Source organism: Amblyomma americanum, chromosome 6, assembly GCF_052857255.1.
Source record: "Amblyomma americanum isolate KBUSLIRL-KWMA chromosome 6, ASM5285725v1, whole genome shotgun sequence".
In the NCBI taxonomy this organism is placed as follows: Eukaryota; Metazoa; Arthropoda; class Arachnida; order Ixodida; family Ixodidae; genus Amblyomma; species Amblyomma americanum.
In genome coordinates, this window is record NC_135502.1 from 62619518 (window position 1) to 62646349 (window position 26832).

Below are 26832 nucleotides of genomic sequence, written 5' to 3' on the forward strand. Positions count from 1 at the left end.
GAACACGACTATCGTACACTGTCATTCATTTTTGGTCTCCTTGTGCTTTATATTTCAGGAGGCTCAAAATAAAGTGACGGTGGTTCTATTCTAGGCCATACAGCGGTGACCTCCTAGATTGCTGCTGCCGTGTTGTACGAGAAGGTAAACAGCAATGACTTATTCGCAGACATGTCAAGAAAGTTTGACATTTTTTTTTAACACGAGTTATGTCGGAAAATTTTGCTCAATAATGAAGTTAATGTGCTGAAGCTAACTTCAGGCATTAGATCAGACCACTTTTCTAAATGCATTAAATACATGGCTTACATGTCAAATATTGCTCAGGTTGTAAAAAATTTCGGGTTATGTATTTCCATCTGTGATTTTCCTTATCGCAATGTAATAGATGAAATATCATGCTGTGAGCTTCATGTTGTCCCTACCGCTTGTGAAGTCAGGATCAAAAGTCTGCAATTCCGGAGTGCTTAATTCTGTTCCAGACATTCTATACAATAGTGTTGTTATTTAAGACATATCGCGATAACAGAAACCGCGCTGATTCTTTTTACAAGGGAATGCAAAAAGATACACAAAAAAGCTCTTCATAATAAGAACTGGTGTGCAGGACAGTACAAACCGCTGTCATTTTTGCCGCCGCTCTTATGGCATGTAATGTGAGGGTTCAGCGCCCCAAAATTCCATTGGTGCTTTTACACGCGCTTTAGTGTACAGCTGCAGTTTAGTTTAGACCACCGAGGGTGCTGGACGTGCACTGTGAACGCACAGCACCCGGGAGCTTTGTATTTCCTCTCCATCGAAATGCGGCCGCCACGACCGGGATTCGTTCCCTCAACTTTGGACTCCGCAGCAGAACGCCATAACAACCAAGCAGTCGCAGCGGGTGCTTCCACGCAACGATCTGTTTTCGCTTTCTTTTTTGGGCCGCAGCCATATTTGGAGACGCAGGCTCACTAAAGGAGAACATGCTAAAAGGTTACGAAAAGCCTGAAACAATTGCACGCTCAATATGGGCGCAACAAAAAAGGCAGTTAAAGCAGGTTCCGGCTCGACTCGATTCTTTTCCGTTAAAACCGCGGCCATTGTGAAGAAAAAAAAAGTTGAGATTTAACGCTCACGGTGATCACGGCGGAAATATCGAGCGTAGGGGATCGACGACTTCGTAGCATCCATTATAACTCTCCAAATTGGCGCGACCACATATCTCCAGCAGTCACCTTCACATATTATTCATTTATTTATTAGTTTGTTTCGGAAGAAGAACGAACCAGCTCACAGGCGTGCGTTACAATCGCTTTGAGGCACGTACTCAGAGCAGTTTTCAAAAATCAAGTCTTGCATACAGATGGTCCGCTCTGCTCCTGTCTGGGCGAGCGCCACTACTACTACCACATCTGCATGCTCTCAACCTCCCCATCCATCCGCTCCTCATTGCGCTCTCCTCTACACGCACGAATCAGCAGGCGAGTAGGGAGGGGGGGGGGGGGTTTGAGGGGGATGAAACGAAGGAAGCAAACATGGCACTGCGATTGAAATCCTCGCACGTTTGTGCCATGAGCGTAACGGTGCTCCACCACCCATGGTGCACGGACGGCGTCGAGTGATGTGGATAGGCCAGCGGCGGCGGCATGCTCAATTTATCGTGGACAGAGAGGACGTGCTCCTGCAGAGCAGCAGCTGTATCCCCAGTTTCAACTGCCTCCTAAGCAAAGACAGCACGCCTCTCTCCCGGGTAAGTTCACAAGGGCGAATGGGAAGCAAAGAAAAATTCAGACTAACGCGGACGGCTCCACAGTGGAAATTTGTAATCCCAGGGAATGCGTGCATCTTGTATGCGTGTTTGAAAGAACATGTGTTTGAGCGTGTGTGTGTCGGTGGGAGAGAGAGAAATAGGGCTGTTAAAAGCGGATAAAGAAAGAAGCTTGCCTTCAGAGCCCGCCGTCGATAAGATTCGTAAGTGTGACCACATCATTATAAACGTAAAAAAACTCTAAAACAAATAAAGGCTCAAAAGGGGTGGATACGCTAATATCTAGAAATAAAAGCGGGGAACGAAATCTCACTTCAAAAGACGTTGCAAGGCTTTCAACCCCCCAAACACTGCCTACGCTGAATTTTCGTTCTCAGTGGTTTCTTGCGTTTTGTTTTAACCTCGAGTGCACTTGCGGGCAGGGACGCTGGAAATTCGCTAAATGTGTTTTCAATTCGAGCAAGGCCAGAGCAGAGCAATAACCGGCGTTCCTGCAAGGCACCTCAGAGCGTTCATCGTCCGTGTTTTATGGCTGGGCCATCGAACTTTGAATAACATCTGCTCCACTCCCCGATCAGGGTCATAATGGCGCCCTCTCCCTTGTATGACGCACAGCTCCACACAGCTTTTGAGACATTTTATTTTCTTTTGCAATCCTGTGCGCATTTACTGAGCAGCGGGCGTATTTAGAATATCAGCTTGCACTGCGCATCGCACGCAGGAAAGAAATATCTGTGTGATGCAGTAATTTCACTCAAAATGTACGTGACGTGAAGGGAAGAAAAATAGGAAAGAAAATAGCTAACTAGACCACCATTAAGTTTAATAAAACTAGCACCTCTACCGTTTTACGAAAAAAAAAACGACCGCTACCTTCCACATTATTTAGAATATAGGATCTCCTCCATGGAATATATATTTCCGCACTCGTGTCAGGCGGGTATCTACGTGGCTTCCATTTATATTCCAATTCTTATAGTGGCAGCTGAGGGAATCAATCCATGCATCTTAACATCAGTCCTTCAAAAAAGGTAACTTTTGTGCCTAAGTAGAAATCTATCGGTCTAAACGAGCAGGTATGTGCAATCTTTTTGTCGCAAAACTTCGCTTTTGGGAGTATAACCGCTGTGCCACTCACAGGCTTGTCGAGAAATATTTTTAATACTTGTCTACAAATGCAAAAGGGCTGTAAGGCGGAATGACGTAGTTTAGTTTTATCTGATTCATACGGGGAAAGGCGACACCTTCAAGCACCTTAATACGAAGGCAGTGGTCTCACTTGAGTTTTTCTCTTTAGCTATTCAGCGCCAATGATAAAGCATGCGACTAGCTTAACATGGCACTCTAAAACGATTAGAGTAGTTTTAAACTTTATATACCAAACACTTCCACGGCGTAATAAAATTTTTGCCTTCGGGAGTTCACCCAGTGGAACCAAAAAGCTTCCAAAAATTGTATTTCAGGGTGGGCTATTTGGCCAATATTTTTCATTAAAACAAATGAAGCAAACATGCAAGATGACCACAGGAAGTGAAGCTTACATTCACAGCGCAAATACGAACACGGACACGAGGGGAGACACCACAAAGCGCCGACTTTAACAACGTTTATTGCTGCACACAGCGAATACAAATAGAGTACAGCTCGCATGAGTAGCAACGAAAAGGAAAGTCATGTGAGACTAGCAGCAGCGTGAAACCGCAAGTGAAACACATCATCATAGGTACAAGAAAGAAAACATAAAGCTAAAACATAAAAGTCAGGACGCAAACAAGAAAAAAAAAACATGATACCATAGTTGGAAATTCCTAAGACACCACGTTCCTTATCACTTAACAACACCGATGGGGTGCTGACACAGTAATCTCCTTTTTCTGTCTCTCTCAGCGACCAATGTTGCATTGTATCTTTGGTAGCGGTGGCCTCGTGCAAGGCCAGGTCACTCGGTTTCTGCATCCGCCACAGGATAACCCCTCCCGATCTTGTGGCACCGTTCGGCGTCTCGGCACCGCCGAATAGCCATAGCGTTAGGATGTGCAAACTCTTGCGCTCGGAATGGCAGCGACAAGCCCGTCTTCTCAAAGACCATCTACGACTGTGGGCTGTCTCAGGCGGGAGTCCTGCGAGCGCTGCTTTCCGTTGGCGGAAACTTTCCCTCGAAGTTTACAGGACCACAGAATTTCTATGGCAGCAAGAGCTTCCTGCGCTTCGCCGGATGCTTCCGCCTTACGGCGCGGTTCAGGTGTCCAACGATATATGAGACAGATACTGCGCCATTTCCATTCCACCAAAAACCAATTATTATTTATTATTTTCCGCCAAGGATACCGCATCACGGAAACACTGTCCACAGCATCGGTGATGTAGAACTACCGCCTTATGTGCGACAGGTGCTCAGCTGCGGACCCAAGTTCGCCGTGGAGCCAAAGAAGACAGCCGCTGAACGTTTGGCCATGGTGTGGCAAGTGTCAAGTCTTGCTCCTGGTTCGGAGAGTGGGAGATGCTTTTCGGAGGGTGTAGACGTTGTCTCTAGTTGTAAAGTTCAGTGTCATAGATTGCCCATCGAGAGAACTGTCTCTTATTTTCGGGATAATTTTTTAGCGCTTCTAACCAGCGACAAGGAAGGAGGCTTTTTGGTGCTGTCGGAGGACACGTATAAAGCAAAAGCAGAGGAAGCGGTGTTCTCGGTGTTTGATAGAAGAAATGAGGTACGTCTGGAGCGTGTAAAGAGTGCGGCAAAAAGATTATGCAGCTCTATGAATTTGGATAAGCTAGTTAAGTCCATAGACAAGGCGGAAAAGCTCGGCTTGGAACTTTTCTTCGCTGAAAAAAGTCATAAAGTGGACTGCCCTCTGCGGGTAATTATTTCTGAGAATGGGACATGGCAGAAGTCGCTTGCAAGGTTTCTGCAGCAAAACTTAAATAGTCTTACAAATGACGACCCTTTCAAGGTGAACTCTGACGAGGTGATCCGATTTCTTAAGGAAAGGCCCAAGGCGATCCTGTCGGCTTTCTCAGTCGACATTAAAGACCTTTATTATTCTATTCCACAGGACAATTTATTGATCAGTGTCAGGAATTTCATTGACAGACACGGAGTGATTTCGTTTCAGAACAGTTGTGGTTTGTCCGTAGATAACTTTCTTGAATTGCTTTCCACTTACCTCAAGTCTACATCCGCAGTTTGGGAAGGTAACATCGTCACTCAAAAAAAACGGAATATGCATTGGCTCCTGCGTTGCTCCTGTTTTGAGCGACATTTTTCTAGCGGAGAGGGAACGAGAGTTAAAAGGCAGAAGTGAAAGTTCCAGTGTTGGAGGCATGTTCAGATATGTTGATGATTTTCTCGTTTTTACCAACGCAAAAGATATGTCCGATCAGGCTAATATGTTCAGTATCTTGCCTATGTTTTCCGAATGCCTTCATCCACTAATCCTGAGGCATGAAGAGGCTGTGAACAAATTCATCAGATTTCTTGATCTGGACATTTATTTTTCTGCTGACCATGTGTGTTGGGCTTATGAACCGCGAGGAAACAAGCCTGTCCTTCCTTTTGGTTCAGCCCACTCAAAACTAGTCAAACGGGCAATTGTAAAGTCTTGCTTTTGCAGTGCTTTTACGAAATCATGTGAGCATCGACTGGATTATGCGTTTTCTAGCCAAGTGACCCGGTTGAGTGGCTCTGGCTACCCATGTTCACTCTTGTTATCGGTTGCCGATAACATGCTCAAATAAAGCACGGAAGTAGTACCAGACACCGCCGGGACTGACACAAATTGGAGGGAAAATGTGGCGGTACTACCTTACATGCACACCATGGCCCACCAGCTCAAAAATATAGGGAAAAGAGCAGGTGTGCACGTGGTATATTCCGCACCAGAGAAGCTGTGGAAACTGTGCAAAAAGGTAAATTCCACCATTACTGGTAGCGATTCCTGCGCTGTTAGGCACAGGCAACCATTAGTAAAGTGCGCGAAAAACGTATTCTACTCTATACCTTTGCCCTGTGGCCGAGCCTACATTGGCCAAACAGGCAGATGTCTAAACGAGAGTGTGACGTAGTGCAAGTCATGCACACGCGCCTAGCCGGACAGAAGCAGCCCCCGTTTCTGTTATCTAACCGCTTGCCTATATAACCGCTCGCCTTCTTCAATAAAGCGTCATTCATGCACCATGCTTCGTCGTGTCCACATGGTGTCAGAAGTGGCCGGTTAGCGATCGCGCAACGCAACCGGGCAACGTAACCGACGGCAGAAGCACGGCAATCCGGGAGGCCCGGGTAATTTCATCGGACCAGAGCCATGACAGACGCCGAGCAGCACCGCGCCCAGCCTGCCGCCCCCGTCACTTCGCTGCTGCCACCACCGAAGGCCCTGGATACAACGGGAGATATCTGGCATAGCTGGGAAGCATGGAAGCAAGAGTTCGAGCTCTTCTCAACTGCAACCTACCTGGACCAACAACCGAAAGAGGTACAGGCAGCCACTTTTCTCATCAGTATTGGAGAAGACGCACGCAAAACGTACAGCACTTTCGTATTTGATGCTGGAGAGGATAAAAGCGACATTGCTGTACTGAAGCGAAAGTTTGAAGCGTTCTACAAACCAGCACTAAACCTAGCTTATCACGAGTTTCGATTTGGAAAGCGTGACCAGAAGGAAGACGAACATTTTAACGATTGGTTAACGGAGCTGCGTGTACTAGCAAAAAGCTGTGAATTCGGTGAGCTGGAAGAACGCATGCTAAGAAGCAGAATCATTCTGGGAATGAGAGACAAGAAGCTTCAAGAAACGCTTCTTTCTGAAAATGCTTCCTTGGCCAAAACTGTTGAAATGTGTCGAGCTCGGGAACACGGCAAAGAGCAAAGTGAAGAAATACACTCCAGCAAGAACTGTCAAGTGGACGTCAATGCGGTCCTCCAAATGAAAAGTCGCTGTAACAAATGTGCTCGTGTTCACAACAGTGAAACATGCCCTGCAAAGGGACGCACGTGCTTAAAATGTGGCAAAAGAAATCATTTTGCAGCTGCGTGCAAAACGAAGAGCGCTAACCTCTGCGTGAAAGAGCAAAAAGTGGCGTCACTGGAAGCGAATTCAGACGGACAGGCAGATAATTTCTGGTTGCAAACTTTATCGCCAAGCAGCAAGAAAGACGACCGCTGGACTGCAATCGTGAAAATAGAAGAAACGCCCGTTGCCTGCAAGCTTGATACAGGAGCCAATTGCTCGGTCATATCACGCAGCCAGCTGCAGAAGATAACTCAAAAGCAACCCGAAAACTGCGCTGTCGTGCTGAACACATTTTTTGGCTTTCAGAAAAAAGCAACGAAACGTAGTCACCTTCATGTGACCGGACCCGAGGGAACATTTGAAACGACATTCTTCGTAATGGAAGACGACATACCCGTGACTCTTAGCGGCTCAGTTGCCGAGAAGCTAGGCTTGATTCGCCGAATTGCTTCACTGGAGCACCAAGAGCTGTACGACGTAGTCAAGCCGTATGAAAACGTCTTCTCCGGATTAGGCGAGCTCAAGGGTGTCGTCTACCACTTGAAGCTCAAGCCAGGTTCCCAAGGAGTGGTCAAAGCAGCACGCCGGATTCCGTTCGCACTCGAGGACAGAGTAAAAGCGGAACTGGACCGCATGGAAGCAGCCGGAGTAGTTTCCAAGGTGACCGAGCCAACCGAGTGGTCCAGCCACATGGTTACCGTCATAAAGAACGACAAGGTACGCATATGTCTCGATCCATCTGATTTGAACAAAGCGCTGCTGAGGGAACATTATCCTATGCCAACGCTTGAAGACATTGCACCGTCTCTGTGTGGAGCACAATACTTTTCGACTTTGGATGCCGCTACGGGATTTTGGCAGATAAAACTGGATGAGGAAAGCTCCAGAATTTGCACAATGAGCACTCCGTACGGTCGTTACAGGTTCCTACGTATGCCTTTCGGCATTTCTTCGGCTCCCGAAATATTTCAGCGCGCAATGCACAAAGTATTAGAAGGTCTCACTGGCACAGCAGTCGTAATGGACGACATTCTAGTCTGGGGTCGCACTAAAGAAGAGCATGACGCAAATCTTGTCAATGTGCTGACAAGATGTCAGGAGCACAACTTGAAATTGAACAAAACAAAGTGTAACTTCTTGCAGGAATCCGTCAAGTACCTAGGCCACGTGTTGACGCGCGACGGGTTGAGCCTGGATCCAGGGAGACTGGAAGATATTTTCCACGTGCAGGCCCCTTGCAACCGGAAAGAGCTACAGACATTCTTGGGTATGGTGAACTTCGTTTCCCGCTTCATTCCTAATATGTCAACGCTCACAGCATCGCTCCGAGAACTTTTAAAAAAGAATGCTGCATGGGTTTGGGAAGACAGACATCAAAAAAGCTTTGAAGCACTGCGCGAAGCACTAGCAACGGCTCCCATATTGGCATATTACCAGAAGGGCAAACCAATCACCCTATCTGTAGACGCCAGCCAAAACGGAATTGGCGCTGTGATAATGCAGGATGGACACCCCTTGGCTTACTCATCTCGCTCGCTGACAGAAGCACAGCAAAGGTACGCGCAGATAGAGAAAGAGATGCTAGCAATCGTCCACGGCTGTGAAAAATTCAAGGACTACATTTTCGGGCAGCCAGAAGTCATTGTGGAATCTGATCACAAGCCGCTCGAAATGATTTTCAAGAAGCCATTATGCCAGTGCCCTCTCCGCCTGCAGCGTATGCGTCTAAACCTACAAAAATACCATATAAACGTCAAGTATACTCCGGGAAAACAACTGTTCATCGCTGACGCGTTATCACGTTTTCCTAATAAAGCACAGCTCGTAGAACATTGCGCGCATTTCCACGTTAACACTATCGCTTGTCTTCAAGCTTCAGACAGGCGCCTGGAGCAAGTTCTGCGGGAGACGGACCGTGACCCAAGCATGGTGAAACTTCGCCAGTATGCAAGCACAGCGTGGCCCATTGACAAGGCTGACGTCCCTACCGAGCTACGCAGCTACTGGAGCTTCCGCGACGAGCTGCATACTGATTCCGGCCTTGTGTTCCGGAGCAATCGCCTTATCATTCCTGCCAGACTGCGCAGTGAGGTACTGGCTTCTCTTCATGCCGCGCACACAGGAGCAGAAAAAATGAAGGCACGCGCCCGAACCGTTGTCTTCTGGCCAAGTATAAACAGCGATATTGAGGAAGTCGCTCAACGCTGTCAAACATGCCAAAAGTACAAATCAAGAAATGCGCGACTACCGCTGTTAAGTCACGAGATACCAACTCTGCCCTGGGAGTCAGTAGGAGCTGATATTTGTCATCACAACGGTGCCGAGTACTTAGTCGTTGTTGACTTCTACTCTTTCTTTTTTGAAATCAGGCTTGTGCAAGCGCCGTCAGCCAACAAGGTTATTGCAGCATGCAATGACATCTTCGCAACACATGGCTTCCCAAGGCGACTTTGCACAGACAACGGACCACCCTTCAGTAGCCAACAGTTCAAGGATTACGCCGATAAGATTGGCCTGCAACACGTCCGGTCTAGTCCGTACTATCCCCGCTCGAATGGAATGGCAGAAAGAGCAGTACAGGAAGCTAAGAAGCTGTTAAGGCGGTTCCGTTTCGGTAGCACTGAGTTTTGTGCCGCATTGCTTGAGTGTCGAAATTCACCTCGGGACTCTTCTCTGAAGTCCCCTGTGCAGAGGCTCATGGGCCGACAGACAAGAACGCTGCTTCCTGTACCAACTAGCCACCTACAGCCACAAACAGTGCCACCCAAGACCGTGCGACGAAGGCTAGAAGACATCAGGAGCAAGCAACGCTGCTTCTACAACAGAGGTACACGGCCTCTTCCAGAGCTTCGCACTGGCTCGACCGCAACTATGTACAATGTGCCCTCAAGATCATGGTCCCCTGTCACGGTCGTACAGCGGGCTGAGACTCCTCGTGCCTACATCGTCAAAACGGAAGAGGGTCAACAGTTTCAGCGCACAAGAGAACACCTCAATCCGGCTCCTCCTCCCTCGTCTCCAGACCACAAGACTCCCGCCCCGCTGCCAGCTGTGGGAGTCCCAGACACTACAGGGACATCCGAATCTACACAACTCCGCAGGAGTGAACGGAAGCGCCAACCACCACGAAGATACCCGGCGCCTGAGTTCTGAAACTCTACTTGATTCGACGATTAAAAAAAAAAAAAAAAGACAGAGGGGAGATGTGACGTAGTGCAAGTCATGCACACGCGCCTAGCCGGACAGAAGCAGCCCCCGTTTCTGTTATCTAACCGCTTGCCTATATAACCGCTCGCCTTCTTCAATAAAGCGTCATTCATGCACCATGCTTCGTCGTGTCCACAGAGAGGCTCATGGAACACAGCAATAGTGTCATCGGGGCATCCCGTCATCTAGGCATACACTGCCGCGATTGCCAACAGTGTAAGGAACATGATCCTTTCTTGGGAAGAACAACAGTCCTTCATAAGGATGTCAGCAAAACAGCCAGGGAGATAGCTGAGGCTGGTGAGATTGCAGAAAAAGGAGATTACTGTGTCAGCACCCCATCGGTGTTGCTAAATGATAAAGAAAGTCGTGTCTTAGGAATTTCCAATTAGGGTATCATGGTTTTTTGTTCTTGTTTGCGCCCTGACTTTAACGTTTTAGCTTTATGTTTTCTTCTTTGTAACCATGATGATGTGTTTCCGTTGCGGTTTGGCGCTGCTACCAGTCTCACATGATTTTCCTTTTCGTTGCTGCGCATGCCCGCTGTACTCTATATGTATTCGCTGCGTGCAGCAATAAACGTTGTTGAAGTCGGCGCTTTGTGGTGTCTCCCCTCGGGTCCGTGTTCGTCTTTGCGCTGTGAATGTAAGCATGAAGTACCAACTCGCCCAGCAACTGATTTTGAGGTGAAGCTGACGCGATATGCGCGAAGTCTGAACCAATTTCAGTGTCTTCCGGTCTCAAGATATATATTCTCAGATATAAAAAGAAACCAACTCTGCAGAAATCTTTTCTCTAGGCTACACAATGTAACTTATGTATCACGAATACAACTACAGATTCTTTTCTCTCTCTCTCTCTCCTTTTCATTATATAGCGCGCCTCTCAAAGTTCGCATGCCACAGCGTATCTGCCTCTGACACATAAATCCTGACAGCACGCTATTCTCTTCCCCTAACTAAACCTTTCTTCCTCTTTCTTCTTCTCGTGAACATCCCTGTCCTTCCCTTTTCCTCTATCTTTTTCACCCTCGGGCGGCACGTCCTCCAGACTGAAGTTACAGAGGCGCTTCTGCTGGCGCACTCCCACTACATCCTTTCGGCATTTTAATTGCGAATGGCGAACTTTTGCCTCCCGTTTCCACAATTCGCCTACTGCGAGCAAGCAAGCTTCCGCGTTCCCAGCCTACACATCATCGCAACCACACAATTTTTCCCCTCGACACTCAGGAGAAAAAACATGCTGCATCACAAGTGGCCCAGGAGACTTGTTTTCAAGGAGCCCATACAGGAGATAGCGGCCTTCATAAAACATCCTCACGACATATGCAGGCATCCGCGCACACAGGGTACCTGATATTCTGAAAGCCCTCTACACTCCGGAGCGTTCTTTGTTAACATGCTGGAAGCGTCTTTTTTGATGACGCCTTCCTTGTTTGTAAAGATTGTCTTTAAAGAGCTCGAATGGATTGCATCGCATGCTCTCAAACCAGATTAGTGGCGCAATGTCATCATACAATGTTCTGAAGTTAATCAAGTATTACGTCTCAATATTGACCTATGACACCACTGTTCAGCAGCAAGAGCAAGCTGAAGTTTCCATGCGAGTTTAGCTCAGTTTCATTACTACCGAGTGGAAACCATAGTTCTCACACAGCTGAATGCGCTATAAATTGTGCTTGGTCAACGATTTCTACTCCCCACCTGGTCAGAGGAACAAATATGGTGGATTGCTGGAATAGTAAGCCGGATGGAAACGAAATCAAATAAGGTGTGTTAGCGCATTGGAATATACTGATGAAAAGAGTTCGGTAAGAAAAGGCAATGAACAAAGAAAGAAGAAAGGAATGAGGATGAAAGGAGGAGAACGGATGCTAGTGACTTGAGTAGGCAAGTTGAAGAAGAGGGTAATGCAAATAAACCACACACCGCGCCAGTGGCGAAAGCGCGCTGCCAGGATCAATAAGCAGCGGCTATTCTCGAGGGTTCGCCTATTTGCATTGGAGAGCGCGCAACTTCTCGGGACGTCATGTTGACTACGCAGGACGCCGCCACGTGATGAGGCCCTCTCGCAGGGATTGCAGTAAAGTCCTGTGTCGCTATGGCTAGGCTTGGCGCATGCGCCGATGCATATCCAAACGGGACGGCTGGCAGGTCAAAGAGAAGTATGAGAAGCGAACCGTCCCAGGCGCCGTCTCGTTGATGATGAATGGTGTCCGCGGTGATTGGCAGTGTTTGAAAATTACATACATTATGAGCAACTTCAGTCGCTCACTTGGAGTTATACTCTGCGTGTATCAAGCAAAGAAATTTTGACATCGTAATGACAGAAATAAAGAATGTTATAATATTACTCCATGGCTCCTGGTCGTCAGAGAGAACAGGATCAGTGTGCTAGTGTCCTCCAGCCGCTTGCACAGGCAACTTGTGTTTACTGTAGACAACTGATCGACGCTGATTTATTTCCTTAGATTTCTTCGAGTTAACCCTGCAGCACCCTTCGTGAACGTTGCTATTTCGTTACAAGGAACGCTTCCTTCCTCCTTTGAACGCTGCCACTGTGAAGCATCACATAACGGCCGAAGCTGGTCTTACGCGATTCTACACGAAAAGTGCATGAATCTTATTTAGGGAGGAATTACTCGCGCATGAATTTTACGGCAAAGTTCTTTTTATTACAGGATGCTCTACGAAGCGTGGTCCCGCGTGCTTTCTAGCAAAGGAACCTGCTAGTTGGATTATTATATGCTGGGTGATGTAACAATGCGCACCTCGCCCCTGCAGACTGAATTATGGTGGCGAGGAATACGAAGAGAGGCAAAAATTAGCGTTTTAAGGATTGCTTAGGTACGACCAAAGGAAATTACTTTTGACCGAGAGATATCGAATAGTCACATTTGTTCAAGCTTATGGGTTCGTTAAGGCCTGCTCGAAAGTTGTTTCTTGGAAATGCAGTTGCAGCATGCTGCACAGCTCACTCCTGCCGAACGTTGTCAAAGACTACTCTTAGCTCCAGCAATGCAGCACTGCTATTACGCAATCGTATTAGTGATCCACCGTTCATAATACATAACTATTCCCCGATGCCAAAAATATCGCAGAATGTACCTTTTATTTCCGCTTTGGGTGCATTGCTTTGACTTCGTGAAATAGAAGAGTGCATAGGAACATTGTTTTCGATTTGTACATTTGTCTTTTACGAAGGCGCTTCCCTTATCGGCCGTTCTTCGCTTTGACTGCGATGAAAGCGTGAGTTTCTCGCTCAGAATCTGTGCGAGCTGTGCTACAAAAAGTTCCGGTAATTAACACAGTACTTTGCAGGCATAGCTCATAATCATCATCAGCAGCAGCCTGACTACAACCACTGTGGGCAAAGGCCTCCCCCATGCCTCTCCAATTAACCCCGCCCTTTGCTAGCTGTGGCCACTGCATCCCCATTACATAGCTTATTCATTACAAAAATGAACAAATATGTGCATCAGACGCCGGCTAGTAATTTTGAAAGGGAGAGGGCTTCTGCTCTTACAAAACCTTTATCATCCAGAAATAGCTATCCTGGTGAACTGGCAAGTGCTTGCAATAAACTTCTCTCTTTCAAAAGAATTTGGGAACCTACTTTGCGACTACCCTCGGTTTGACAGGGAACAAGTATGCCTAGATGCAGCAATCTGGTGAGTAGATTTTCGTCACCTAATGGAAACGAAGATCTCGGGTTTATGGCCCCAACTTTCGTCTGACAAGAAAGCTTTGAAGGTGCTCTTGAAATACGCAAAGTACACAGGCCTGAACTGTCGACTATAGGCTGTGTGTGTACGTCTTTTGTTCTCACGAAGCAATGACTCCCACAGACATGTTTCTTACATGGCTGCGATCCTCCATTCTTGTCTCTTTCTTCAGCTTTTTCAATCCCCCTCCCCACGTGCAGAGTAGCAAACTAAGCGCTTTCTAGTTAACCTCCCTATCTTCCGTTCATTTAATCTCTCTATATCCGACTCTAAGAAACCATGGAGCACCATGCAAGCGGACACTTTCTTAAACCGCACTGCAGTGTTCACCTCTATCCCTGGGCAACGTAATAAAAGTTCCTTACGACGCTTATCCAGTTCTGAGAACCTGTCCATGCTTAAGAATGTTACATACAGATAATGACGCTCAACGTGGGGAAAAGGTTTGGCTTGGCTTGCTGGGGTTAGACGTCCCAAGGCGACTGAGGCTATAAAAGTAGCTGTAGTAGAGGGCTCTGCTAACTTCGACCCCTTCGTGTCCTTTAACATGTACTGACAGCGCGCAGTACAAGGCCTCTAGCATTTCGCCTCCACTGAAATGCAAATGCCGGTCGGGTTTGAACCCGCGTATTTCCGTTCAGCAGCCGAGCACTATAACCACTTTGCCACCGCGGCGGCCTAAACGTGGCAAAAAGGGTAGCGCTGTCTTACATGGCTCCATTCTTTTCCTTTATGCTCTGACATGTAAGAGCTCAAAACCGAATACAAAAAAGATCTGTCGCTTTGCACACACGCCTATAAAAATTGCTGTCTTGTTTATGAGTGTCGCTCAGTTCTGGATACAAGTACACGTCGTTAACAGGCCCAAAGAGTGGTTACGTAAGGCTTGAGAGCTTGCAGGCGGTGTCTTCTTACGCCTAACCCATATGCATCGACAAAGGCCACACACTTCAGTAGACAAACGCGGGCGTGTTCTCTCCGGCGTAGACGCTTACGTAAGAGTTAGCGCGTTCAAGTCCCTGTGCTACTTAATCAGTGAACGTCCGCAAACAATAAGCTTGATTGTTGGCATTGTCTTTCGCTTCACCGATCGGAAGGCTTCGGGTGTCACAAAAAAATGGGAACGCGTATACAAGCCTATATAATTATTTTCAGCTGTCGAGTGGAGGAGTTGAAAAAACCCCAAGTGTACGAGCCGGAACGCACACGCCCGCTGTAAGCACCATGTGGCAAAAAAATGGCCAGGCTTAGCTTGGTTAAGCCAAGAATGCGTTGCATATCTCGATGGAGTTCCGTGCTGCTCCGTTGACTCGATAGGCTATTGACTCGATCGCCATTGAAACTGCCCTTGTAGCAGCGCTCGATCGCCTTTGAGTCGATAGACTATCGGTTCGAGGGCCCTCGAAATGCCCGTGTGACAGGGGTATAAGACTGTCCCGGCGAAGGAGCACAGCTCTTTTATACATATGCCGTGACGTCAATCATAGCGCAGCGCCCCTAGCGGGAGGAGCGGGAGTCAGGTGGTGGCTGCGGCCGCGCGCGACCGCACCAGTTGGGGTCCAGCTTTTCCTCCGTGACGTCACGCGCCGGCGCAGCGCCTCTAGCGGCAGGAGCGGGAGTCATGTGGTGGCTGCGACCGCGCGCGACCGCGCGAGTTGGGGCCCAGCTTTTCCTCCGTGACGTCACGCGCCGGCGCAGCGCCTCTAGCGGGAGGAGCGGGAGTCAGGTGGTGGCTGCGGCCGCGCGCGACCGCGCGAGTTGGGGCCCAGCTTTTCCTCCGGCTGTCGTGACGTCACGTCACGTGGTTTAGTGGCTGCCCGGCCGCGCCCAAGGGCTGAACTGAGTGATTGCAATATGCAACGCATAAAACACAGGAGGAAAGGTTTTTGACCACAGTCCCAAAGTAACTGAAAGGCTCCCATAATTGCAGTATTGCGGCATGTGTGACGCCAGCTAGTCCGCTATCTCCTACGTAGATAATAGAAACAGAGTTAAATGCAAAAACAGGCAATTTCTGACTTGTCACTGCCACACTATGAATGAAACTGGAAAATATCTCCGGACTCAATGCCCAATTTGAAATAACCAGATGTGTGAAGGTGGCGACGCTGTCAGATGGGACGGCTTACTTTCTCCGAAACCATATAGTGATTCCGAAAAGATATTAAATTCGCAGATTCAGTTTTGAGAGGTTTTATGATTCTCGATTATTTGATGGTCGGCTTCGTGTAAATGTGTTCCAAGTTATAGAAAAGATTGGCTTACGGGAATCAGAGGCCGCAGTTTCTTGCAAAAAAATTGGTTTCTGTTCATGCATGCACATTTTACGACATCGAGAGAATAACACTCCTGATCTTTATTTTTGAGTGAGATCTTAGTTTCGTCATTATAGGTAAGCCGCACTATTATTTTTATCTGAGGCTTCGCAATGAAGAACGAGGATCAGGAAATTTGAACCATTCACACTTAGTGCTGAAGTCAATCCGCTGTACAGGAAAAGACGTTCTTCGGGCGATCTTGCAAAATTTAAGCTATAAACGGTTTCTAAGAAGTAGCGTTTTTCATATTTTGGTGGCCTTTGTGGCGGGCATGTGTGTAAATTTCGTGATCATTTGAAAGATGAAATATCACAGCTAAATGCAATTCTTAACAACGTTCTTTGTTGTAGTAGAAATGTTGATCTTGTGGACAGTACAATGTTTTTTCTTGTGCGTCGCAGCATTTGTGCCTTTAAAGCTATTTTCTGCACGACCGTGTAAAGGTCTGCTCAAGCGATTGTCTGTGATTGATGGTGGCGCCTAGTAAACATTTTATTTTCATATAATTTGCAGTGCACATTAAAGGGCGTGATCCTGTGTTTGGTAGAATGGCATGTGGCATGGTATGCGAAAATTAAATGCACACACGGGACAATTCTATAGAAGTTTCCTGGCTAGCAAAAATCGATAGTTTTTTAATTAGAGGCTTTGATGTTGTTAGCCCCGCAGCAAAAAATTCCATGAGTTTTAAATTTCGAGTATTTATCTCCTGCAGTTCTCTTTCAACCTTAGCACGTTACACCCTCAGCAAAAACGCGCGAGCTCCTTGATCGCTCGTTGGGAAGCGGTGTGGCCAAGCAGCAGCCAGAATGAAAGATATCGCCTGCCGAGCATTGCAGGCGTCATTGACTTTCCTCACTCCACTCGCCACTGCGTCGCTATGGGTCCCATTTTCCGCCCTGACAAAGAAGTCGTCTAGAAAATCCCCGCTGCGTTCGCGTTGTTTTTGAAAGCTACGGCGTCGACGAATTCCCAGGAAGCGAAGCTACCGGTGCGGGGGAAGTAACAGCAGCTGCGATGCTGTCATCATCTAGCTGGCGTTGTGATTCATGACTATACTCCGTTTCAAACATCATGTGCAATGCTGTCAAAGCTAGCGCTCTTGTTCGCGCTGCCTGCATCCGCGACCAAAAAGAAGTGCGTTATTTCTGGTCAGCGAAACATTGTAAATGATTTGCCTGTAAGCTTACCAAAAGACACATTTGTCATGATCTTCTTTCAATACACTGTTATAGCTGACAACAGGCTGTCGCTTTCTCGTACCATAGACCACTCGGGCACAGAACAAGTCCGGAGTAAAACGCCTCCCTTTATATTCCCGTCCGGACTACTTCTGTATCGTCCGCAGCGTTGCACCTGATGTATGAAACGGAGTATAGAGGATGTACGAAGAACTTTAAATTGTCCATAGAAAGTGCTTCAAGCACTCATTATGCAGCCCAGCTTCATGGTACTTGACGGAAGCGGTTATTTCGAGTGTTGTGTTTGCTAACGTGGGGGTTAATGCATAATGCATAACGCATTATGCATTATAAGTTGGCCAATGACACGCATACCACTAAGCCTTTTTCGAAACGGAGTACCAAACCTACTGAAAATGGTGTTTAATACCTTGCTGCGACTATCGCTTACTGATACGGAGGTGCTGTCTTGATCAGTAGCAGTGATGATTAATCCTCGCAGGTATTTACTGGCTGGACGTTTCATTTGTGATTAATCAGAATAGCACAGTCACTCCGCATCATTACCGGGCAATCTTGCTGCAGAAAAGTGTACCCAGATTCCACGGAATTCCGAAGGGCTCGTTCAGGCACGTATTCCGCACGTAGTCTTCCAGGCAAAAATGGAAAGAAAGCATTTGGGTATATGATGGCACACTGCCATACGCTTTTCATACAGGCATAACGCTTAAACAAGCGGCTCATCTGGCGCCGCTCTGTGAAACGCGACCCTGACACCAGCAATACTACTTCCTAGCTTCGGCTGGGAAAAGTAGTTAGGGCAACACATAACGGGATATTTTGTCACATTTATTCTTTCAGCGTCCTATATCTTTATTCGTATTATGACGCAACGTACCGGAGGCTAAACGATGCGGCAAAACAATATCCAAAGCGTCGCGCGTACGTGTCGAGGAAACAATTTCTTACGAGGATAACTGAGGGGGCACTAATAATGCTCTTCTGCGCCTCCGCAGCTGAAACTTTAGTGGCATCAAAAAAGAATCTGCTTGAGCTTTAAAAGCACCGAAGCTAAACCAGCCACTTATGGGCCACCAAGGATAGATTTTATTCTGTTTTCAACGTTCAGATTTTCTTCTTTTTGTTTTCTTTGTGTGAAAACATTGTGCAAGCAGTTGAAAAACAACTTACACCATCTTGAATAAACAGCGCGAACAAAGACGAGCACAAAAGACAAGAAAGCGAACGACACGGCGCTGACTAACAACTGAGGATTTATTGCTGATCACACAAGTATAAATACATACATGTCGGCAATGAGGGAAAGGTTTACAAAGTGCAAAAAAAACCAAAAACAAAACATAAATGTGACAACAGCAACATAAGCACGCTAGAAATCAGCAGAGAGTACAACCCCCAGGAGTGACAGCTCTTTTTGCAGAAGTGTTAGCGAAGGGGTACTTATACATGCATTTCCCTGCTTGAATATGTCGTATGCCTCGATAATTTTCCTCGCAGTTTTTTCCCGATTTTTGGCAATGACCTTGGTTTCATGATAAAGCGGTACGCACTGTTTTTTCTCTTTCTTTGCCCATTCACAATCCCGGCAATGAATGCTGAGATGACCTGAAACTACTTTTGACACCTTATAACTGTGTTCGCTCAGCCTTTTATCTATGCAACGTCCCGTCTGTCCAACGTACTGCCCTCCACAGGGCAGAGGGATGTTATAAACAACCCCCTTATCACAAGGGACGAAGCGTGACTGGTGCTTAGTTGTGCACTTCGCCACTTTTCCTTTGAACTCATTAACAGATCGGCACAAACCAGCCAGACGATCAGGCGCGGAAAACACAACATCGACACCTGCTTTTTTCCCCACTTTTTTTCAGGGAGTGTGAAATTCCATGTAGATATGAAATCACAGCGACACGTTTGCGGTTGTTGTCCGATCCCTGGCCGTCTCGTGTAGCTGGTTCTGACTTGCTCTTCATTAGGGCCGACTCAGCTACTGACGTGATAAGTTCTAGTGGGTACCCTGCCGAAAGCAATCTTTTTACCTGGTGTGAAACGCTGGAATGCATTCTGTGGTGGCAGGATTTTGTTAATGAGCTGTTCAAACAGGATTCTATGATATCCCTCTTAATGAGCTTGGAATGGCAAGAACCATAGGGAAGAAGGGGCTTGTTACCTCGGGGTTCGAAAGCCCAGCAAACGTGGCTAGGAGTGAAGTACAGGCCAAGGTCTAGAAACTTGATGTGGTTGTGAACAGGAGTTTCATAAGTGATCTCAAGGGGGAAGAGAGTGTCAGAAAAAATGGACAGACTACGAGACACCTCCGTTTCAAACTCCAGTCCAGAGCACTTGACAATAACAAGGTAGTCGTCGACAAATCTAAATGTTTTTACGACCTTGGTTTTCCCAAGGCGTTCGTTGATAGCGCGGTCGCATCTGGCGAGATAAATGTCACTGAGATAAACTCTTCCATCTTCATTCAAAAAAACGGCATATGCATAGGCTCCTGTATCGCTCCCATACTCAGTGACATTTATCTCGCCAGATGCGACCGTGCTCTCAACGGACGCCTTGGGAAAACCAAGGTCGTAAAAACATTTAGATTTGTCGACGACTACCTTGTTATTGTCAAGTGCTCTGGACTGGAGTTTGAAACGGAGGTGTCTCGTAGTCTGTCCATTTTTTCTGACACTCTCTTCCCCCTTGAGATCACTTATGAAACTCCTGTTCACAACCACATCAAGTTTCTAGCCTTGGCCTGTACTTCACTCCTAGCCACGTTTGCTGGGCTTTCGAACCCCGAGGTAACAAGCCCCTTCTTCCCTATGGTTCTTGCCATTCCAAGCTCATTAAGAGGGGTATCATAGGATCCTGTTTGAACAGCTCATTAACAAAATCCTGCCACCACAGAATGCATTCCAGCGTTTCACACCAGGTAAAAAGATTGCTTTCGGCAGGGTACCCACTAGAACTTATCACGTCAGTAGCTGAGTCGGCCCTAAAGAAGAGCAAGTCAGAACCAGCTACACGAGACGGCCAGGGATCGGACAACAACCGCAAACGTGTCGCTGTGATTCCATATCTACATGGAATTTCACACTCCCTGAAAAAAGTGGGGAAAAAAGCAGGTGTCGATGTTGTGTTTTCCGCGCCTGATCGTCTGGCCGGTTTGTGCCGATCTGTTAATGAGTTCAAAGTAAAAGTGGCGAAGTGCACAACTAAGCACCAGTCACGCTTCGTCCCTTGTGATAAGGGGGTTGTTTATAACATCCCTCTGCCCTGTGGAGGGCAGTACGTTGGACAGACGGGACGTTGCATAGATAAAAGGCTGAGCGAACACAGTTATAAGGTGTCAAAAGTAGTTTCAGGTCATCTCGGCATTCATTGCCGGGATTGTGAATGGGCAAAGAAAGAGAAAAAACAGTGCGTACCGCTTTATCATGAAACCAAGGTCATTGCCAAAAATCGGGAAAAAACTGCGAGGAAAATTATCGAGGCATACGACATATTCAAGCAGGGAAATGCATGTATAAGTACCCCTTCGCTAACACTTCTGCAAAAAGAGCTGTCACTCCTGGGGGTTGATAATCTCTGCTGATTTCTAGCGTGCTTATGTTGCTGTTGTCACATTTATGTTTTGTTTTTGGTTTTTTTTGCACTTTGTAAACCTTTCCCTCATTGCCGACATCTATGTATTTATACTTGTGTGATCAGCAATAAATCCTCAGTTGTTAGTCAGCGCCGTGTCGTTCGCTTTCTTGTCTTTTGTGCTCGTCTTTGTTCGCGCTGTTTATTCAAGATGCTTAACCAACTAGCCCGCCAAAACGTGTTAACGCAACTTACACCAATATTCAGACCCCTGACCTTCACGAACATTAGTCAGCCTAAGAGAACCGCGCAACATCAGCGAGGACGTCATCGTAAATGTACTTTCGAAGTTGGTCTGAGTGAAGAATACCCGTATTGTACTTGTTGTTTTTGTCATAGTATAAAACATTTGATTTTATAAACGGGAGTATTTTTTTATTATGAAGCGCCAATCTACTGATTGAAGCCAACTTCAATTTCTCAAAAACATAATTCAAATATAAAAACAAAGTTAAATATCATTATGCACCTCAGTCTTCGTGAAAGTCACTCGTCGGATGCGACCCGAATTAGGATGTGAATTAAAAAAGAAAAATTTTATGTTGTGTAAAAATTATTGATGACAGAGACGTGTACTTAAATTCGAAGAACTGCGCAGAAGGACAATAATTATGGTTTGGTATATGGCTTACGGGTTTTAACGTCGCAAACCGACTCAGCGCCGGCTGATGCGGTACCTACGACATGTTTGAAGCTCAAAGTACTGAGGTAAACACCTGCATGAGTCAATCGGTATCACTCTCTTTGTGTCGTGATCTTAAAGCAAATTTCCTTTGTTACGACAAATTGTGCAGAGCGACCTTTGCGACATAGAGGGTCAACATTCAATGTGCAGAATTCTCAAAATAGTAGTCTGGAAAGTTATTTGTTCAAAGAAACACATCACAGTTATAAAGACAATGATGTGTGTCTTTCTTGTACCAATGTAGATGCTGCCTAATTATATTTAAAAAAAAGTTTAGGTTCAAAGACGCACTGAAGCGAACGGAAGCTGTGAGATTCTTTACTTAAAGAAAACAAGAAACTTCTTCTCGACGGCTGCACTGGTAATCACAAAGTAGTGAATTCTGTTAAACCATTTGTGGCGATAAGCAATTACTTTTAGAAATAGGCTATTCAGACATTGGGATATTCATCGCCACTAGGCAGTTCCTGTTCGGGATAATATAACGTCCGAATTTCCATCACATGCCTGACGCTTTTTTTTTTTTTCACTCACAACACTAGCTGACTCGAAGCGCAAAACGAGCGCTAACAGAGGCTCAGGAAGAGGAAGTTTGGGCGGAAAGGGTTGGAGAGAACAGAAGAAAACTCAAGAAAAGTCCCCGGTAGGCGCCTGTGCGAAGACGTGACCCCCACTAAAAGCGGAGAACGGGGTCCACGACGGAAGCAGAAGCACCAACTGGCTCTAAAGCACCAGCAGCAGCGGGGCTAGATTCATTTGAAGTCGGCTTATTTGCATACGTCAGATTAGGCTCACTTGGTGCCTCCGCGCGTCTCTTCCCCCTAGAACGTACGCTTCCCAGTCGGTTGGTTCGCAAAGGCGCTTTGCACTACGGGGAGAGGAAACTGGAAGTTCTGAGAAGGACCCTAGGATGGCAAGAGAGAAAGAGCTGGGGCAGAATAGGAAAAGAAAGGGGAAGAAGAGGGCAGGGCTCAAACTAGAGAATAAATAATCACAAGAACGAGCAGCATAAGCAAAACGCTAGAAGACATGCGAGAACGAAAGCCCGATACGGAGCCGTTGTGTTTGTGTGAGCATCGGTGGCCCGTGCTGTTGTTTTGTATTTGTGCCTGGCTGGCTGAGAGTGCTCCTAATAATGTGATTATTGCTCGACCTTCTCCCCTTTTCTCAGCCTGTACCTTTGCCGCATTTCACCATGACCCTATTGTTTTCTCGCTTGTTTGTCTTCGTTTCCCATTCGCCCTCTTATCCTCCCAGTTGTCTCTTATTTCCATCCTAGGAACTGAACTTCTTCCCCGAGAGGCTTGCTAGGAGGAACGTTTAAATTAAAAACGAATAAACAACAGGCTTCCGCTGCGCCCCGGCTAGGGCTATGACTACGATTAAGTTGACTGCTCCATCAGGAAGAATGAGCGATGCAGTTGAACTAACTCGTCTTTAGCAGACGAAAAAGGAACAAGGGAAAGGAATGGGATTCTAAGCATAATGACGTCAGCAGAGAAGCCGGCGGAGGGTGGTGCAGGACTTTGATGCAAACTTTGAAAACTCGTTTGTTAGAATACTCAATCTAATAATACGAAGAAAAAAAGAGAAATTTAAGGAACGAAGGAAGGAGGGAAGAAAAGCAGGGAGCGTTTTCGACGGACGGGAGCGGCCTCGCGCTACACGCAATCTCTGAATCTATTTAATTGTGCCTCCCACAAACAGTGTTCGTCCTCCAAGCAAACTGGTGCCCGGAAACGAGGTGGGCTGCTCTTGGCACGGAATTGATGGGAGGCTTCGGTTTTCAGGCGAACTTTTAACCGGGGTCTGTCCAGACCGCTTATGAATGGATCTGTTGCACGTTAAAGAGCCAACTCACGTCGGCAGCGGGTTAATCGAATTTCCGCCAGCAGTTGCCTTACAGTACGTTTGTAGTATTTATGCTTCGCAAACGCTTGAAGCCAGGAGAGTAGTGGCAAGCTTTGCGCAGGCATAACTCGTTTAGGATAGTGATGTTTAAGGCTGCTGAGTTTACGGACATATAGGGCAGATAGCTGAGCAAGAACAATAGGAGCGGCACAAAAACGAATACTTAGACTTCTCGGTAGCTGTATCATCGTGCACCGCATTCATAGACGTTGACCCATTTCGCTACAGCTGTCAACTCTCTTTCGCTTGATGGAGATACGCTAGGAATATTTAATGCTGGAAAGTTTAGAAACGTCTGAGACCCAATTATCTAAGCCACTCTGAACTCAATTCGAAACTTATCTTGGAAAGAACACAGAATGCCGATTATTTTCATGAGTTCTTTCTGCCCTGTGGACAACTTGATCTTCTCGGTGCCCGAACGGGATGCTACGTAATGCGTGCGGAGTTTTCATTTAACCAATGCAACTAACTGAATAATTTCTTGTGATTGCGCTTAATACTTGCAGTTTGCCAGGAAATTAAAATTATTCATTTACAAATAGAATAACCCAAAAAAATTTTTGTAGATATTATCAAATCACTGGTAAAAACGCGCCAAAATATCATTCGTATAGACCCGCCGCGGTTGCTCAGTGGTGAGGGCGCTCGGCTACTGAGCCGGAGTTCCCGGGTTCCAACCCGACCGCGGCGGCTGCGCTTCGATGGAGACGAAACTCTAAGGCGCCCGTGTGTTGTGCGATGTCAGTGCACGTTAAAGATCCCCAGGTGGTCGAAATTATTCCGGAGAATTCCACTACGGCACCTCTTCCTTCCTGTCTTCTTTCCCTCCCTTCTTTATCCCTTCCCCTACGGCGTGGTTCAGGTGTCCGCCGATATGTGAGACAGATGCTTCGCCATTTCCTTTCCCCAAAATCTAACTTTCATCATTCGTATAATTAAAGCAGGCACAACACTGCCGCAAGGTAAGAAAAAACAGGTGTTTTATCAAAGACTTAAAAAAATGTTTGGAAACAGAGTTTTAGAGGCAAAAAGAAAACGTTTACAAGAGGGAACCACAAAAACAACTGCCTAATAGAAGACTGCCACTGCGGCTTAAGATATCCTTGTTTCCCGGACGAAACTTTCTTTGTCTAATCCACTTCCTAACGTGCTGCAATTGTACACGAACAAGTAACTAAATGAAAGTGTGATTACGCCTCACATCCAGTAGGTCTGATAGTCGCATCAAAAGTGGTGGAGACAAAGGAAAAAACTGCAGGCTGCGCTGTCTAGGATCTCAGAATCGAAGGCCGCGTAGCTGGCGATGACGAGCATTTTTCTCTGGAAGAGCGAAGAACAGAAATATAACTCCGGCCGCGGTCTAGGCTAAGCGTCGAAGCATCCAAGCCAATTAAATTAGCACTTCCTTTCCAACTGACCATCGCAGTCTTAAAAACGTCTCCTGCAGACGTTCCAATTGCACTGCACTTACGACGCTCCTCATGCACTTAGTTTTGGTTTGGAGCAGAAAAAAACAAAGATTTCTCGCGTGGTAGGGCTTTAGAAAATGACTTAATACTTATTATTTGCTTTTAAAACTGATACCACATCGTCTTCTCCGTGGCTACAAACTCGTCATTGGAAATCAGCGCCATATGTAGTTACTCAAAAAATTATTGGTAACATCCGTTTATTAGCTTGCCAATTACTTCGTTTTTAAAGTTACCAGCGTCCAGCGCAGAGTTTCCTCCTGTAGAGATTTTATTTTTGTCTCAAAAATTTTGTTTTAAGAAGTTTTCAAGAATTCTTGTTAATTCTTTTTTAAGAATTTTTAAAGTGCTGACTGAAACACCCTGTACAATGGTCAGCAGATAAGGAAACAGAAGGAGGTGCGCGAAATTCGGAGGTCATGGGTTCGAACCCCACCGGTGGCACGTGGTTGCTTTTTTTTCCTGCTTTGATTAACCTCCCATCGATGAAAATTACAAATTTAGAAAAAGACACCCCAATGCTCCTTGGTTTCGGTGACTGGTGGCTTTCGTCCTATAGTGTTTTGGTGTTTGAGCAAGTCCTCTGTTTCCTACAGGTGCCAGATATTCAGTATTCTCTGTAAAAAAAAAAAACTGCATGCAACAGCCGCAATGAATAATCGACTGTTAGATTTGTCTGACGCAACAGAAAAAGGGTAAGATGAATAAATTTTTCATAATTAAGCCCAGCTCATAAATCAGCTAACGGTACCCAGTTTACTTTCCTGATTGGCAGGCACATTTGCGCCGGCTGATGATATAAATTTGCATTTTAAACAATAAAATGTTCAAAATAAGTTTTATGAACTAAAGATGTGCCCAGCCAATATCTCACAGATTACCTATCACCATGATAAGTAAATGAAAAGGGCGAGGTACCTCCCCTTAGACCTCACACTACGACTTTCAAAGCAACCTTAGACGGATTTGTTTTGTCCTGCTTTGCCAACACAAACAGTTAACGCTTTGGCACTTCCAAGACCTAGATAACTAATTTATTGCTCATATTTCAAGAAACTTCAGCTTGAAATATCAAGCGACAATTCTCTCGTTTTGTATTTTATTTCGTCGACCTGAGTGAAAAAATTTGGTTTAAATGTTTAAACTTTTCTTTATTCACACAAGAAGCACTAAGCAAACGATCTCAGTTCATCCTAAAGAAAGATTGATACCTCGGGAAAGCTTGCCACCGGAAACCTCTTTACAAGCCCGTCCCAACAACTTATTTGCGATGCTGTAGCACTCTTCTTCGCCTTCGTTAGAAAAAAAAAATCTCAACGCGCTCTTTTTCAACACGTAGAGGGCAGAATCACCCTGGATCCCTTCCAGTTAATGAACATATATTTTGCGCTCTTGCCTATTGACACGTATGTGCATGAAGCTGTATGTCAACGCAACGCTGGGTAAAACACCTCCTTAACAGAATTCTCTGCCATTGTTTCACGTTAGGCTTGACTTTTACCTCCCATAGACCCCCGAAAGCTACCGCCGTTTTGGACACATGTGCGGTTTTGGAAATCTCGCAGACTTTTCTTGATAATACAAGGTCATGCCTAGTGGCTTCTAGCCGCATTGCTCATCAAAGAATCTCAAACTTTCTTAAAGCCGCGTGCCACCCACTGGCAAGGCGGAAGTTTTTCTTTTCAAAATGCTACTTTCAAAAAAGAATGATTCGAAAAAATTCTCCACGATTTCAATTTCGCTGCGTCATGGAGGTTTATTTTTATGCGACATAAGAATAGCGTGCATTTGCTTCAATTCTGTGTGCTGTCTTGTTTTTAGAGAGAGGCCGCTCCTTCGACGCGAATATAAGTGTGTTTCACAGTGTGCGCATGCTACGTGCTTCCGGCAACCAGTCATGACTGAATTTGAA